The following is a 16501-nucleotide window of genomic DNA, read 5'->3' as shown; positions in this document are numbered from 1 at the left end:
GCTCTTTCCGTTCACATGTAACGTTCACATGTAATCGCGCGCGAATGAATGTTAAGCTTCAAAACTAACAAAAAGTGATCGCGCACGATTGCGCGCACAGGCTTACCAATACGCAATCCTGTACGCTCCTGAGAATGCGCGATAGAGCGACTGTATAAAGGCAGCTAATAAGAGGTGTTATTTTGATATTCAATCGTAAAAGATCAATGGTTTCGTGGTTTGTGTGGTACGTAGCGCCGTCTTGTTAAAATTAAACGTTGTCCAGATCAATACCATCCAATTCCGGCCATAAAAAATCATTAATCATCTCTCTATAGCGCAATCCATTCACCGTAAATGTTGCTCCAGCCTCATTTTCGAAAAAGTAAGGTCCAATGACTTCGCCGGACCATAAACCGCACCAAACAGTCACACGTTGAGGATAGAGAGGCTTTTCAACAACAACTCTTGGGTTTTCCGAACCTCAGATGCGTTAATTTTGCTTGTTGACGAAGCCACCGAGGTGGAAATGGGCCTCATCACTCAAGATGATTTGCATTTGATTCACACAAGTGAATTTTAATAATTTCAATGTGTTGTTGAAGCGTGTATCGTTCCATTTTTATTAATAACGTAGTTTCTACTTGTCAAATGGCAAAAAATGACAGCTTCCAAAGTAACGTCTACCAAAATAGCGGGCTATTCAAAATAACACCCTATATAATATTGTATTCGTACGCCTTTCTAGAAGAAACTTAGTTTTTATATGGACAAAACTCTTTGTTTAAATTCATATTGCGTATGTCCACACGCCTGTATGGGCAGGAAAATAAGTTTTAATGAAAACATTTTTTTAAATGTTTGAATTGGTCACAGAAAACTTATATTTCATTGTTAGAGCATTGTGTATAGAGTTATAGGATCTTAATGTTCGCGGTATAGGTGAGAAATGTATTGTATTTGTGTGGTAAGCTTTAGTATTTAAAATGTCTTTCATCCTCCTAGTTGATTTTTTTGATGGTGTGTTGATGTTAGTTTGTGATAAAATGTTTGGAGTAAAAACTGATGCATGGATAATTTTATAGAGAAGCAATAAATCACAAAGTTTACATCTGGCTGTCAGAGAGTGTAGTTTATAGAGCGAAATTCGTTTAGTATGCGTTCCAAATTGATCAGACAAGCGATTACACGGGTTAATTTTATTTATACAGATTCGATCCTATAATTACTATGGATCTCATAATTGGGAGACCAAATAGTGGATGCGTATTTTAGAATACGTCACACACTTGATGTATCTATGGTTAAAGTTAATTCTGCACTTTTAAAACTATTTGTGATTCTAAGCGTGTAATGTTTTCGTCTTTTCGCCATTCTTTTATTTTGTTTCAAACAATATAGAATTTTCTTCTCTCTTGGCTATGACCGATGTTTAATTTTTTTTTTCTAAGGCTTTGCATATGTGTTCGCAGGGATGGAAAATTCCTCCCCTACAACACATAAGCCTCCATGAAAATTGGACCCTCTTCTTTGATATCTACAGAAAGCTACTTAAAGCTCTCTTGCACTATATATCTTTATAGACATATGTACTTAACTAATTAATACGTTATTTACGATCTTGAACGCAAATATACCCGTATTTATATTGTAATTAAATTCCATCAAACGTTGTGTAATTTTTTTGATTTATGATATAGGATTTTAATTACTTTCATTTTTGTGGTAACCCTCTTGGTTCTGATCGAGGTGTTGAGTTCAAAGTTGAATTAGTCTTTCTATTGCAAACCTAGACTTAAATGAATTTTCTGAATGAGCTAACTTTCCTATTGTAATTATTCTGATTCCCTGCACCCTAACAAAATCGTAGTTAAACGCTGATAAAAGATATTATACATGTTTATTTGCACAGGTAATTTAATATAACTCAAATGGTTAATTGTTAGTAAATTTGATTTTGGTGAACTTTTGTGTCTGTGTGGCACCACTCCTTTATGATTCTGCTGCTATAAGGTACATGTAAAGATTGATTTAGTAGGTTAATGTAATTAGTTAATTGCCTATTTGACGAACTCGGAATAGCCCATTTGCTGGCATAATTTGGCTCCAATCCTCCATCAAGTAAACGAGATGATCGGGAGTGGACTAGAAATTTGCACAATCCTTTGACACGGCTCCTTGATTGATACCTAAGTTATCGTGTCCCAAGAAGCCTTCCACGTCATCATGTACTGCATTCAAGTTTCCCCCCGGGTCCCGATACCCCCAAATTCCGACACCTCCTTGGACTACAATTTACTTAGGGCGAACCGGTTTCGTCCTATATACAATCATATACTCACGGTTGGTGTGGACTTACGGGTCGTGAATCCTCATTCCACGTTTAAGAGAAGATGCGATAGTGGTCTATTAGACCTAAAATGCAAGCTGTATGCAGGTCCGCATCCTCCAGTAAACAGTACATACGAATAAATATATGTATACATACAGTTTGGGAAAGGCTTATAACTCGCAATACGAGGCTATCTACCTCGCATCCCGAGCTCGGATCTCGCGCCAAGAACTCTGCGAAGCTCTAGGTCTGGTAACCGAATATATACGTACTAATAAGGTGATACTAATAAATACTAGTAAAATAAGATCATATTTGATAGTTTGTTTTGGAGAGCTATCGAACTCCAGGCTTTTGTTTGTTTGGTTTTGACGTTTTTATTTAAGAGAATCGCCATCTCTATTGGATTTGGTTAATGGTCTTGTTATAGGAGCGACCACTGCCTCCTATTGATGAACTGTATTTGTTTTAAATTTTACCTCCAGGGTTCAACATTAATTTTTGTTCATCCTATCCCGTGATTTTCCAATTGTTTCAAGTAGTTGATTGCCACATTAGAGAGTACTCGACCCTCAAATATCTCAGGCAACTGATGGGGTTTTGTATGAGCACCCAATCAATAATATTCAAATGTTTCGTATAATTATTCGATATAAATCTTCCTAACCCGTGATTTTTCAATTGTCGTTTGTGATTGATAGGTATTTGAGCGCACGCAGCTTCCAGCTGGTTCAGATAACTAATAAAAATCTATGCGACTATCTAATCAATGATATTTAAATGTTTCATGTAATATTTCGATATAAATCTGGCTAACCCGTGATTTTTCAATTGTCGTTTGTGATTGATAAGTATTTGAGAACACGCATCTTCCAGCTGTTTCGGGTAATTAATAAAATCCTTTGTGACTAACTAATTATGGCCAAGGTCGTTTCCAAACTATGCGGTTGACCCAATTCTCCAGTGTCTTTATTTGTAAACAAATAATATAAACATCTCCTGACACACTAACCTAAATGTGAGATTTGTTTATTTTAAAATTCCTTAGAAGTCATTTGTGCCTCTTTACTTTTATTGCGCACTATTTATTAAAATATTTTTAAATCCTTTATTGAAGTTAAACTATTTATTTCATTTCCCGAATTTAGTAAATTTACTAGGTTTAATTGAAGAATAAATATACATATATAAGTACACATATCTCGATTATCAAAATATGTTAACTAAGAGTACATATATTAATAAATAAATATAAAATATATGATTCTACATAGTCTGGAATATTAATAAATACATATTTTCCTTTTCAATAATATAGATATATCCTCGGGTAGGTATTAAAAATCGCTACCATTTCGATGCTTCGATTAATAAATAAAATACATATATATAATTACATTACTCATATATATATTCTTTATATACAATATTTTACTTTACTTTTATATAGATAAATATATATACAAATATACAATATACATATATTAATGTGTAATTCTTTGTTTTGTTGTTTTAATTTAATATTCAATTGATATACTTCCACTTCACAGCCCTTCTGTGTCTCCTGGGACCTGAAAATTATTTATAAAAGGAAAACTCACCCACGTCAAGGTATTTCCGGTCGGGTAGTACACAACAACCTTGATGAAGAAATCCTACCTAATTAATTGTATTTTTCAACTAATTTCAAAATAAATCTTTTCGACTATTTATTCCTATTTAATATTTTATTCTCGCTTGAATCGTATAAATTAGCTGATATTTAATTTTTGTTCCGAACGAAATCCTAATTCAGAAAACCCGTTGATTTAATAACACTTTTCTAGTTTAGGCTTTTGAATGATAGCTGTTTCAAATTCTTTTTCGAAATGATAGACTGATGATTAAAATTCCGGTTAAAATGACAAACACTTTTAACACTGTCGCTATACGCACGATGGGTTTTAATTGAACAATTTATTAATTCTAAATTTCTTTTTATATAAATTGATAAGAAAATTTATTCCAAATTGTGCAAACTTTTTAATTTACTCGACTATTAATAAATTAAATTTTTTCTAACTGTTAATTTTAGAACAAAGATTTAAACGTTTATTATTATCGAATCCTTTTTTTTGTTTTTGTGTTTCTTTTAACCTAAGATGAAGTATTTATTACTATTATTATTATTTTTTAACCAAATTGACGTTAAATTATAATCTATTTTTAAATATCAATACGCGATCACGTTCACTTTAGATTAACGATAACAAACTCTTAAATTTAATTTGAATGTTTTCACTTTGAATGAAATAATTATTTTTAAATTTTTAATTAATTCACAATTCACTTTTTGCACTTCACTTAACACTTTTAAGCACTGAGTTTAAATTATATTTATTTTCACTGTTTAACCAAATTAAACTGATTTAACAAAACTTCACTGGTGGGGTTTTCAGAATTTAGAAACTGAATTTAAGACTTTTTTCAAAACTTTCTAAGTCCAGGGACTTGTTCAGAATTTAACACTTAGATTATTTCACTAGAATTTTACCAATAGACGTAGTACTGCCATGTAACAACTTTTCAAACCCTCGGCGCGACTGCCTCCTGACTGATGAGTTCCATCTTTTATACCCCTCTCAGGTTCCAAAAGACGTATCTGAATTTCCTTTGGTAATCAATTCTATCTTTTACCAACTCGCAAATCCGAACATCCCTCCCATCAATATCGATTGTGGTTCCATAAGATGTTCTGCTTTCCGGCTCAAGGCGGTGTTCAGTTTCCATCTCACAAATCTAAGTCGATAGGGTCCGAATCAGGTAAGTCTGTGTTAATCGCCCAAGCTCCCTTTGTCCTCTGTTCATACAAAAATGTAGTTAGAATCTCATGATTTTGCGTTTCTTTTTTTTCTCAATTCGCGATAGGTCCGTCCTCAATAACATATATACAGATCTCAATTTTATGCATCTCGTGCGAAAATTGTTTAAATCCATGTCGAAATCTTTACTACGCATTTTTGAATTTCGATTTGTTTAAATTCTACTTAATTTTATTGTTACTTATATGAGCTTTTCCATTTCCACTCGTACTTTCTATCTCCATGACGCAGATTTGAGTTTTTCCTTTATCTTTGAATTTTATTTTTATCCGCGACGTTTTCTTGCACAAATTCTTCTTGATTCTTATGTCATTTCTCATAACTCTTATAATTACTCATTTTCCAAGTCGTATTTATTAATTTCACGGATAAATTCGAATTGTATCACTTTTTTCCACTTGGATTATTCTTTATCTCCGTTCTTTACCCTTCCTTTTATCTTTTCTCCACTTTTCCCGATGTGTGTAGTCTGCTGGGAAATTTCATACTTCATTTATTATTAATTAATATATAGTTTTCCACACTTCCATGGGAGATATACCTAATTAGACTCTGGGATATCTGTCATTTTTATTGCCTGACCCAATCTCCGCCCAATTTTCTATCTTTCTCATACCAGGATTCACATAAAACATATGCATTGACATCTGTTTATGTTTAAAATTTTGGTACTAGACTCGTAAATTTAGTTTAATTTCAAACCTATTAATTTTAATCTCTTTTGTCTAATCTAAATACTTCCATAAGGTCCACGTTAAAGTTAATCGCTTTTCTAATCGTTTATTACCTTAACGTAAATAAAAATCATGTTCGGATTTTGATTGTTTATCCTTCAAAATATACATGAGACCGCCAACCTTTTATCTTGTTTCGATCCCTCCGTAATATTGGGTAACTCTAATATATATCTAACCTAATAATTATGTAAAATGTCTACTTTTCCTGAATCTAATCTATCGCTATTATGTTTAGTTTTACTGTCTTCTTCTGCTACTCGATTTTCACGTCCCTAGGACCTTCGTAGCAGTCCAAAATATCTGTATTAACCTTCCATTCGATCGCCGCACTTTTCTAAAATGTGTATTTTTTTTGCGAGATTTTCATTCAAGATTGATTTACCAATATGTCCGTTTCAGCTTAAATTGATAACGATTAATTTCCATTGTTTCCAACACTCACTCCTCTCTTTAGTACGATTTTTATCGAACATGACACCCTCCTTCTATCATAAATAATTGTACTACAGTTGAAAATTCTGCCAGTGATTTTCCTTCGCTTTTCCCGTCCTTTTTTTATACTATCACGTTTATAATTTTTTTCATTGCATTTTTGTGTGTGCGCTTTACAACTTGTAAGACTTCCAAGCACCCGATTTCAATGGTTCGATACCCCATAAACGTCTCAGTTATTGTAAACATTTCCAGGAGTTTGTCACCTTGAAAGTCGATGTTGACCCTAAAGTGCGTTCACCTCTAATTTCTGTGGGAAAGAAGAAGCCATTAATTATCTTTTTTAATGTCGGGTCCAAGGTTCAATCCTTTGTCTTTCGTAGACACACCCCCCTTCGTTCACTGATTGGTTACTCAAAATTTTATAGCTCTTTGTTCAGATCTATTGGTTGACAAAATTCAATTTTTATTTATAGGCCTGGGAAAGGGGAAGTACCAGTCGTCCTAGACGATTTTACTACCTCTCTGCTTTCGTCCCGGAACCTAGATTTAATTTCAACTATTACAGGTGTCTACTGCAAGCAAGCTGGATCAATTCTTTCTCCGCCAGATGTCGTTAGCATGTCCGTTTTCATAAATAATTTGCATATTTTTTTTGCAGCTATGGTTTATCTGTTTTTTTTCACTGTGATTTAAAGCCTTTCATCACAGTTGTCAATCATAATATTTGTGCTGCACTTCTATAAATTGTATCTTTGTTTATTGAAGCTAAGTGACGAGTTAAATGTCACGCCCAAGTCTTTAATTGAAGCTATGTTTACTATGCATACGAACTGTAACAAAAATACAGTAATGTGTTATTTCAACATAAAATTATTTGCATGTTTATTGAAACCTTCAAGATTTATGTTGAAGATAGTAAGAGACGTATTATATAGCAGGACCATTCACCATGTCTTACTGTGCTGAGCCAACACGTTTGTTCTGTCGTGTGCTATGTTTGAGACAAACATCTTATAGCATTCCAGGAGATATGAACTCTCTAGTAAATTATGTATCATTTTATAGGCTTCTATTCTACATTACTGCTAGGACCCACTCAATCCCTCTAGACTAGAGCTTGAGAGTTTTTTTTAAATTTTATTTTTTATGTGAATACTGCACAAGAGTCCCAACTGCTCCCAACCGTCTCTAGCCAGTGAGAATATGGCATCCCCAATTGGGGTATCTTGTGAGGCTAAAGTAAGTGAGGAGAAGAAAGAGATAGGTAAGAGAAAGGTGGTAGAGTGCCTGGCTATTTATATCTGGTCCCCAAACACGGCTAAAGCCATTTCAAGCAACGTTTCAATTCTGAATGGTGATCTTACACCAGGGCGATACTGAGAGTATCTTCTACTGGGAGTGTGTCTCGGAGAGCAAAATGACTCCCTCTCATGCCATATATATAAATAAGATTATTTTATATCTATATATATAAATAAGATTTATTTATTTGTAGATTTATACCAATATATCTACATATTTTGTTCTGCTAAAGGCCCATACATTACAACATAAGCTTTCTCTAGTTTGATCCATATAATATCGTTTAATGTAATAGTCATTGCTTCGGATTTGGAAAACTGTTAAAATAAACTTACCATGGTTCGTAAAAATTACCCACGGTTACCTACGCTGTTTGAACTCTTCCCTTGCTGAAATATCAAAGTTGATTAGGAAATAAATTAGGAGAGGGTTTCAGATTTACGTGTCGTATTTAATCTGTGTTGGTACCAGTCGGATTACATAAAAAATCACCAGTGAAATGTTGCTCAAAGATGATTATCTTTTAAATAGGAAACAGAACATCATATTAAAAACATTTTCTGTAATCATGGACAGCCTCGAGGGATGTACTAAAATTATATTTCTAAGAAAGGGAAAATCTTTTACGCTCGTCAGAACTTTACATATTTTTTGTTGTTTTACTTACTCAATTATTGAAATTTAAAATTAATATATTCGCTAACTCATCCTTTGGGGTAGAAATATTTTTTAAATGAATGCTATATTTTGTAATTTTTTAATTTATTCTAGATTTATCAATTTTAACGTTGGCCTGCGTAAACACATTTAACGGTCTAGGCTCTTGGATATACCATAACTCCACTGAACATAAGATCCGTAGAAGTGGGGATCTTCACCAATGTAAAAAAACTAATGACGCGAATTTCCTAACATAGAAACCTTCGACTCTTAGGCTCCCAAACAGGTCAAATAAATAAATTTTATTTTTAAGATAATTCTGATATTTTTAAAACTTTCGATCCATTTCACTCGAAGTTAGAGAATATTTCTGCAGGCACACAGAAACGCCCACAACACACGTCTATCATCTTATCTCTTCAGTGTTCGAGTGGTTTTATCTTCTCAGTTGATAATGTCGAATCTGTATTTTGATGTATTATACTCAAAATTACGGTGAGAAAGACAGGTAAAAAAACATATTAGTTTGCAGTAGCTACGAGAATGTAGATTTTGTCCATAAAATGATAAGTACATTTGTGGCTTAAAGACCATTTGTCTCAATAAAAACATAATGTGTCGAGACGAACCGCGGGAGCCCGAATACTTCTCGCTCTCACCTGATACAACATCTCTGTCTACAAACGTAGGTGACCATAGATCCCCGTTTGGGCATCTATGATCACCTATATAACACCAATAGCTCACAATTTACCAATCAGTGGCTCGCCTTCCCACCACCTGGCGAATGATGTACAATGGATGGCCTATAAAAGCGAGTGCACAGCCCTAAACCAAGCAGAGTTCACAAACCAATCGTAGGCTCAAGACCTAATGCTTGCAACGAGATCATCCCAGAGTGTCATCCCTTCCAGCGAGGTCTTGAAGAAGTTCTAGGCTGATTACCTAACATTGATAGCAAGATGTATCGTCCCTTTCAGTGAAGTTGATGAGTATCCAGAGGAATTCATAATCCCTCGTATAAAGTCGGAGACAACACACTGCGTCACCTTTTTCTTTTAGTGTATTTATATTTATTTATTTTATTTATTAATTTTTTAAAAAAACATGACATATTACAGTGATCTTTGGCTGTCCAACTAGGAGATTACCTGTTTTAGGACAGTCAGAAATAGGCATATTTATTAAAAGCGATTCATGTTTAGTCTAGTGTATTGACTTTTACTTAGTTATTGCACTTTATAAATAATATGAAAAGTTTTCTTGGTTGATATAAGAAGTTGCTAACTTCTATTTTAAATAATATAAACGTAGAGAATAGACTAAAAGAATATTCAAATATGATAATACAAAAATAGCAATATAGTAAAAAATGATTGACATATGAGTTTATAAAATTGAAATTTTACTTTTTATTTAGATGAAATTAATATTTAAAATTTAAAAGAGAGTTGACAAATTAAAAAAAGGAAAAATAAAATAAAAAGATATAAAGAAATGTTATAAGCAGATTTTAATTTTACAATGGTAAACACATAAATTTACTGTAGATTCATAATTATTTATGGATTATTATTATTATGTTACCATTGAATAAAAGTCTTTGTTTTCAAACCCGTATATAAATTAATCGTAACTTACAAATACTGTTGTAATATTTTATATAAAAACTATGCTATGTAAAGTAAATAGCGGAACACAAAAAAATGCTATCTAAAAAGATGCGAGTATTTTGAAGATTTGATGACATTTATAAAGTTATATTAATAACTTATCCGCTTCAAAATATAAAATAAATTACTGTTGAAAAAATGTAATGCACCTGAATCCCAAGTGTGTTCGTTCAATTTGGGAGGCGGGTTTGGGTACTGTCGCCCCGGGAACCATTTATTGGATAACCAACACCTCAGCAAATAGGTCACCCCAAGTGGTTAGTTACGTTTGGTGACTTAGCAGGATTACCCGGGTTTATCTGGTGAGATGTGTTCAGGATGTGCCTGCCCATGCCAGAACCGGAGAGGCTAGTATGGGGAGCTAATCTTGACTTCTCCAACTAGCCTTGTGCCGCAGTGGGAGGGATATATTCATATGTCCTTCACTCCTGGGCCCAGATTCCTACCCAACCCTCATACCTCTTACATTCCCAGAACTTCTTTCTCTTATTTTCCTTAAAAAAACCCTCATCACAGCATCCCAAAAGATGACAAAGGCCCTAACGAAAAATATTTTCCGTAGGGCCCCTTGTATGGAATTATAAAGATAAAATAAAATTTTATTAACACTTTGAAAAATGTTTTAATAAATCAGAAGTCTGCTTCGAATAGTTCAAAGTTCATTCAATTAGAGTAGCTCAATAATTATAAATCTTCCGGTCTAATCAATCAATTAATTCAGTCATTCAATAAATGACAAGCCGCCCCCTTTTTCATTATGTTCCATTGAATAGTTCGTTTCACAAAGTAAAACTTTATCTATCCTTCTATATTAATTTTATTAAAAATCTTAAATCTGTGAAATGTCTTCACCGATTGCCTTGAAAATTTGGCGCAACGTTGAATAAGAATAAGCGTCTGTTTTTACATACTTATATTATTTAGATGTCACCTGTGACAGGTAAAAATATATATTTTTTAAACAGCGCCATCTGTTGGACGTAAAAGCAACACACGCTATTGTTTATCTGTCTGCACAGTCAGGTTGAGCCTGACTTGAACGTAAGTATTGAATAACGAAGCTAAAACAAAAATCCTTTACTGAAAACAGGCTAGTTAGAAATTAAATTGATTAAAATTGGATCCATTTTCAGGGTTTTTGGAAATGCCCAGGGAATGAAATATTATACTTTGTTTAGAGATGCTAACATCTTCGTCGAACTTTGAACAAAATTTGATCATGAAACTTTTAAAGACAAGGCATAAATTTTTCACGCACCTAATTTTATGACGTGAGAATGTGTTGATTGTTTACTGGTTTCTTTCAAGAAGATGTTTGTTTTTTTGTGTTGTATTTATAATACAGATAACGATGAAAACCAATAATGAGATTTTTTTTCGTTTATTTTTTCATCATCATATTATTATTGTACTGTTGTATACATTAAGAATCACTCTAGTAAATATTAAGTGATGTAGTTGCAATTGGTGTGAATAAATAAATAAAAATTAAGCACACATTTTTCAATCGTTTTTTGTTACACCTCGCAAGAGCGCATATGTATGGACATTGCAAAGACAGTAGAACTATATCGCCACCCGGTATTACACTACATACGTTATGTGAAAACATAATTTAAAACAATATGCTTAAGTTTTTTTCGTGATTGTCTTTTTGAATAAATTTTATTTCAAAAAAAAATTAGATAAAATATAAATTTTAATTAAAAAGTCATGGTAAAATTAAACAAATAGAAAAACGAATTAAAATAAAAATAAAATTCCCAAAATACGTTCTCCAATGTTCTTCAATGCTCTATCGTGAAATCGAACGGGATATCGTCAAGATTTTTTATTAGATAAATTATAACGGAATATAAGTTACTGAGACAACTAGTATTATTTAATATAGCACATAAGTCCGTCGGTCAGACAAGCTGTCACCGGCTGCCACAAACTGTCGCTCTATCCTCTTTTATTTGAAAAAATGGCTTCCTGTGCTTTTGAAATGTGCACAAATAATTCTCGAGCAAAAACCAAATCTGACGGAGTTTCTTTCCATTCGCATGTACTAAAAAATCACTTATTATTTCAATAAATATAATAATTTACATAGCTTTTCAAATAAAATAAAGACGAGAAATGAGAAATCGAACGAAAAACACAAGAGTGTGAAGGACAACCTAGTGATAGACTATCAGATAGTACGTCATACTCTACTACTCTGGTCGCTAATTTGTTCGTCGTGAATGAGGTTAAAAGCGGCCCACTGACGGGCGAGCATCGGGCGAGCATGTGCGCGGCGAGCAGTCTGAACATGACGTAGATACAAAAAATTTTGTACGTGACACCTAAAAATTGTATGGTGTATTTCTATAATATTACTCTAACGAATATAAAAGATTTGATTAAATATTGTATATAAAAAATAGTTTTCCGGCTGTAGAAATTTATTTTTACGAATGTCGTTAAAAGTACAATGACCATCAAATATTCATTTTATTTTAGTTATTTGTATTAGGTTCATAAACACAATAAAAAATATTCGTAGACTAAATCAGCATTTTGTTAATAAGTTTTACTGTGATATTCTTTGAGCTTTGAATAAATGTAAATGTAATATGTTTAATGAAAATAAAACGATTTCATCTTAAAATTTAAATTAAAGTTTGCTCACAACTGGCGAAGATCACAAGTGAGATACTAATTACTGAATGTTCTATTAATTACTCAAAAATATCAGAAAGTTTTTGGGTTATGAAATACTAGTCGGAATAACCAAAAAAGTTTACAAATAATAATTTCCAAAGAAGAGATGAACAAATTATCTTGATATATATGATTTAAGAAGAAGATTTATTGTTTTTGTGTTTTACTAACTTACATTTAGCTATGTTTACTCCATTAAGATTCTTGGTAAATCAAATTTAATACTATAAGAACAAAAAAAATACTTTGTTTTGAACCACTTTATTTAAGTTATATATCTATAGGTCGACCGGTTTCGGTTGCGCTCAACCTTCTTCAGGACAATGGAAATATGAACAAACTAAACAAAAACAAATAAAGTGGGTTGAAAAAAAGTATTTTTATATTTATTGAAGTGAAATTTATTTCCGCGCGTTATGTATTTTCGAGGACCGGAGTAAAACCGACTCATGACCGTCACGAAAAACCGTGATCATTTCGCTATAGGAGCCTAGCTAATATTATATACCTAGTTTAGGTCACTCTCCAAACTCAGCTTCGCGGTCTAGAGGCAGAGCGCCCGACTCTCGTCGTGAAGAACCGAGGTTCGATCCCCGCTTTAACTGATTTTTTTTTGTGAGTTTTTTAATACGAGGAAAAATGATAAAATGCTCTTGTGCTGCGACTTTTAGATATTTTGGTCGAAATATAGCTTACAAATCGAGCCGGTAGAGTCGCTCGGTATTTTGGTTAATTATTTTTATTTTGAATCATTAAAATTACTAATCAAGGCCGATAACGCGACTAATTACCCTCGCAGACGTACGTGACAAGTTTTTTTAGTAAAAAACACAACCGTAAGTGAGTTTTTCAAAATTTAGAAATGTTTTTTAAATTCAGACTCCATACGGGTATGAGACTGTTAAAACACGATAGATATTTTCCAAAACGGACAAATATACGGAAATATTTGAAAAAACGACAGATATGACTTCACACTGCCGATATATCTTCGATTCGACCCTATATAAAGCATTAACGAGACGTTATGTGATAGGAGTACACGTTGTATACGCGGTTCTCGTCGCGTGAGATACCTCTCCTCGCGGTCTAGAGGCAGAGCGTTCGACACTCGTTATGCAGGACCCGGGTTCGAATTCCATATTTGTATAACTTTTAATTTTTTTATCACATGCTACTTATAAATATGTCAATATTATGAATTTAGTTAAACGTTCATTTGTTAACAACACGCCTATAAATTAATTTATGCTTTTTAAAACTAAAATGTACAGCATTCTGAATAATAATAATATGAAATGAAAAGAGAGAGAGAAGAATACTAAAAGTTTCACTTCCGTCGTGCGTAGGCTTGCCACACACTGTATTTTTTAAAATTTATTTATATTATGTAAAGCCACAAAGTGTTTGCTTGAATTTAGTAATGTTTATTATTAAGTTCTGCAAGTATATTATGATTTTTATTATTGTGACAGCTGTTTCGACTTTCGTTGAAAGCTGATCAATGCAAGCAATTCTGGACTATCAAATGCATCATTTAGAATTTTATAAAGAAATAGTATAAGGAAATCTTTATGTCAGACAATTCAAGCATATTCACTTCAAATGATAATATATACAAAGTAACTTTTCAAGTAAAATTATACCAACTAAATCATTCAGATAGCAAAAATGAAAATTTTTAGATGTTTGAGAAAAATGCAACTCTAAAAGTGGTAGAGAATTTCCATAAAACACGAATACATTTCAACTTAGTATTATTCTATTTTCTAGTATTTTGTCAGCAAACACTGGAAAATTCAATAATCCTAGTTTGTTCTCAGCAGTGTCGTTTTCAGCACCACGCTTCTGACCATAGTAAATAGTGTACAATGGACCGCTTCGTATGTTAAAAGGTAATTTAAAAATTCTCCACGTACTCTACAAGTACTCGCGCGACGTACTGCTACGTTGAATTTAGCTAACGACTGTCCCGTCCACCTTCATTGAATGAACGCTCCTGAAATATGGCACTAACCGCTACGTGCTACGTATGTAGTTATAATTAGGAAAATTTCCGGTTCTGTTCAAAAACTGAATTAAAAAACTAGCGTCCACTTCACTGTATCGGGGGCTTGGAGGTAGTGGTAGTGGTGTATATATAAAGGGTTTTCCAATAAGAGGTGTTATTTTGAATATTTATTAAGGAATTAATCATTTTTTATAGCCGGAATTGGATGGTATTGATCTGGACAACGTTTAATTTCAACAAGACGGCGCTACATGCCAGACAAGCAACGAAACCATTGATCTTTTACGGGAAAAGTTTCCGGACCGTGTTATCTCTCGAAGAGGTGATCACAATTGGCCACCGAGATCTTGTGATTTAACACCTTGCGACTTCTTCCTTTGGGGCCACCGGAAAGAGAAGGTCTGCGCCAACAGCCCAGCGATTCAAGACCTCAAAGATGGAATTCGTGAGGCTATCGAGGACATAAGGCAGCCACTTTGCGATTTGGTTATGGAAAATTTCATGAAAAGGATATGGTCCTGTAGACGTGGTCGTGGTGGTCATTTGACCGATGTTATTTTTCACTATAAACGGCATAGTAATGAAATAAACATTTGATCATTTATATTAAAAAATGGCATTTTTCTTTGAATATCAAAATAACTCCTCTTATTGGAAAACCCTGTATAAAGGTTTATGTATATATATTTGGAAATTATCGACCCTCAAATAATATAAATACAATAACATTATTGTCATTTAATTATCAATTTACTATTTTTTCACTTCATATGGGTATGAAATAATTTCCTAGTTTCCCCGTCGAACTGTGAACAAGGATATCAAAATAAAACAACAATTCATTTATCACTTCTTGGGCTGAATTATTTGATTAATTCGTAATCTGATAGTATTATTGTCCTAGCGTCTGGACGATGTAGGCCCTCTGATTGGTCAAATTTAAATTGTTTGTTTCGGTTAAATTCCGCTAACTTCAAAATTATGACCCGATTTAATACTAAAATAGGATCCGCAGATTTCTTCAAAAGCATCTTTTCTGCTCAAATAATTTTTAGATAATATCGAAGAAAATATGTTTTAGAAAGTTCACAATGCATTGGATTAATTACATTACAGTAAAAATTATCCACAATTACGTTTTATATATTTGACGTCTGTCAAGAATCAGACATTCCAGGGTTCCTTAAAAATGTCAATCCCTCCTTTACCGGCCGCTGGAGTAGTTTTGCTATTGGCCGACAGAGCGCATAAGAGCGATATACAAATACGTACAATTTCATTTATTCAAACAACGGTAATTATTTACGTGAAACTACAGTTTTAATACGCATTTACAAATAAAACAAACATTTGATTCAACTTAATGACAATAAACAACAAGTCTTTGCATGTACGATTTTGAAAAATATTGATATTTAATATTATTTACGTAAATAATAATTTCGCACTATTTGACAGAACACCGACATGAAGTTAACAATACGCGGAAGTATAGGCACTGCCAACTCAATAAAATAACATGAAAGACAATCGGAAGATAGAAACGCTTCGTTGATTGTAAAATTAGTCAACAAATCTCTAATCTGACATGTACTTATATGTTTAATAAAACAATCATTTTGCCAGGTATATAATATACATTATATTAAGGTATTATTCGGAATCGCTGGACATAATTCTTCGGATTTACCTTAATTAATATAAAAGGAATCTGAATGCATTTGGGAATTTTTTAATTTTAGCATTTTAATTTTTAATTACTAAAATTAAAATTCGCTTTCGTTGTATTGGATGACAGCCGGAATAATTTCTATTGATGATAT

General features: G+C 32.9%; 1 protein-coding gene across 1 annotated transcript in view; it reads right to left on the bottom strand.

Moving 5' to 3' along the window:
* Window positions 1–16501, bottom strand: part of LOC149418913 (diuretic hormone receptor-like) — a 579308-nt gene that overhangs the window by 537918 nt on the left and 24889 nt on the right. The gene's annotated exons all lie outside the window — the stretch shown is intronic.

The sequence above is a fragment of the Hesperophylax consimilis genome, chromosome 13 (assembly GCF_061612785.1).
Source record: "Hesperophylax consimilis isolate HC1 chromosome 13, BYU_Hcon_1.0, whole genome shotgun sequence".
NCBI lineage: Eukaryota > Metazoa > Arthropoda > Insecta > Trichoptera > Limnephilidae > Hesperophylax > Hesperophylax consimilis.
This window is presented reverse-complemented; position numbering and strand designations above follow the sequence as displayed.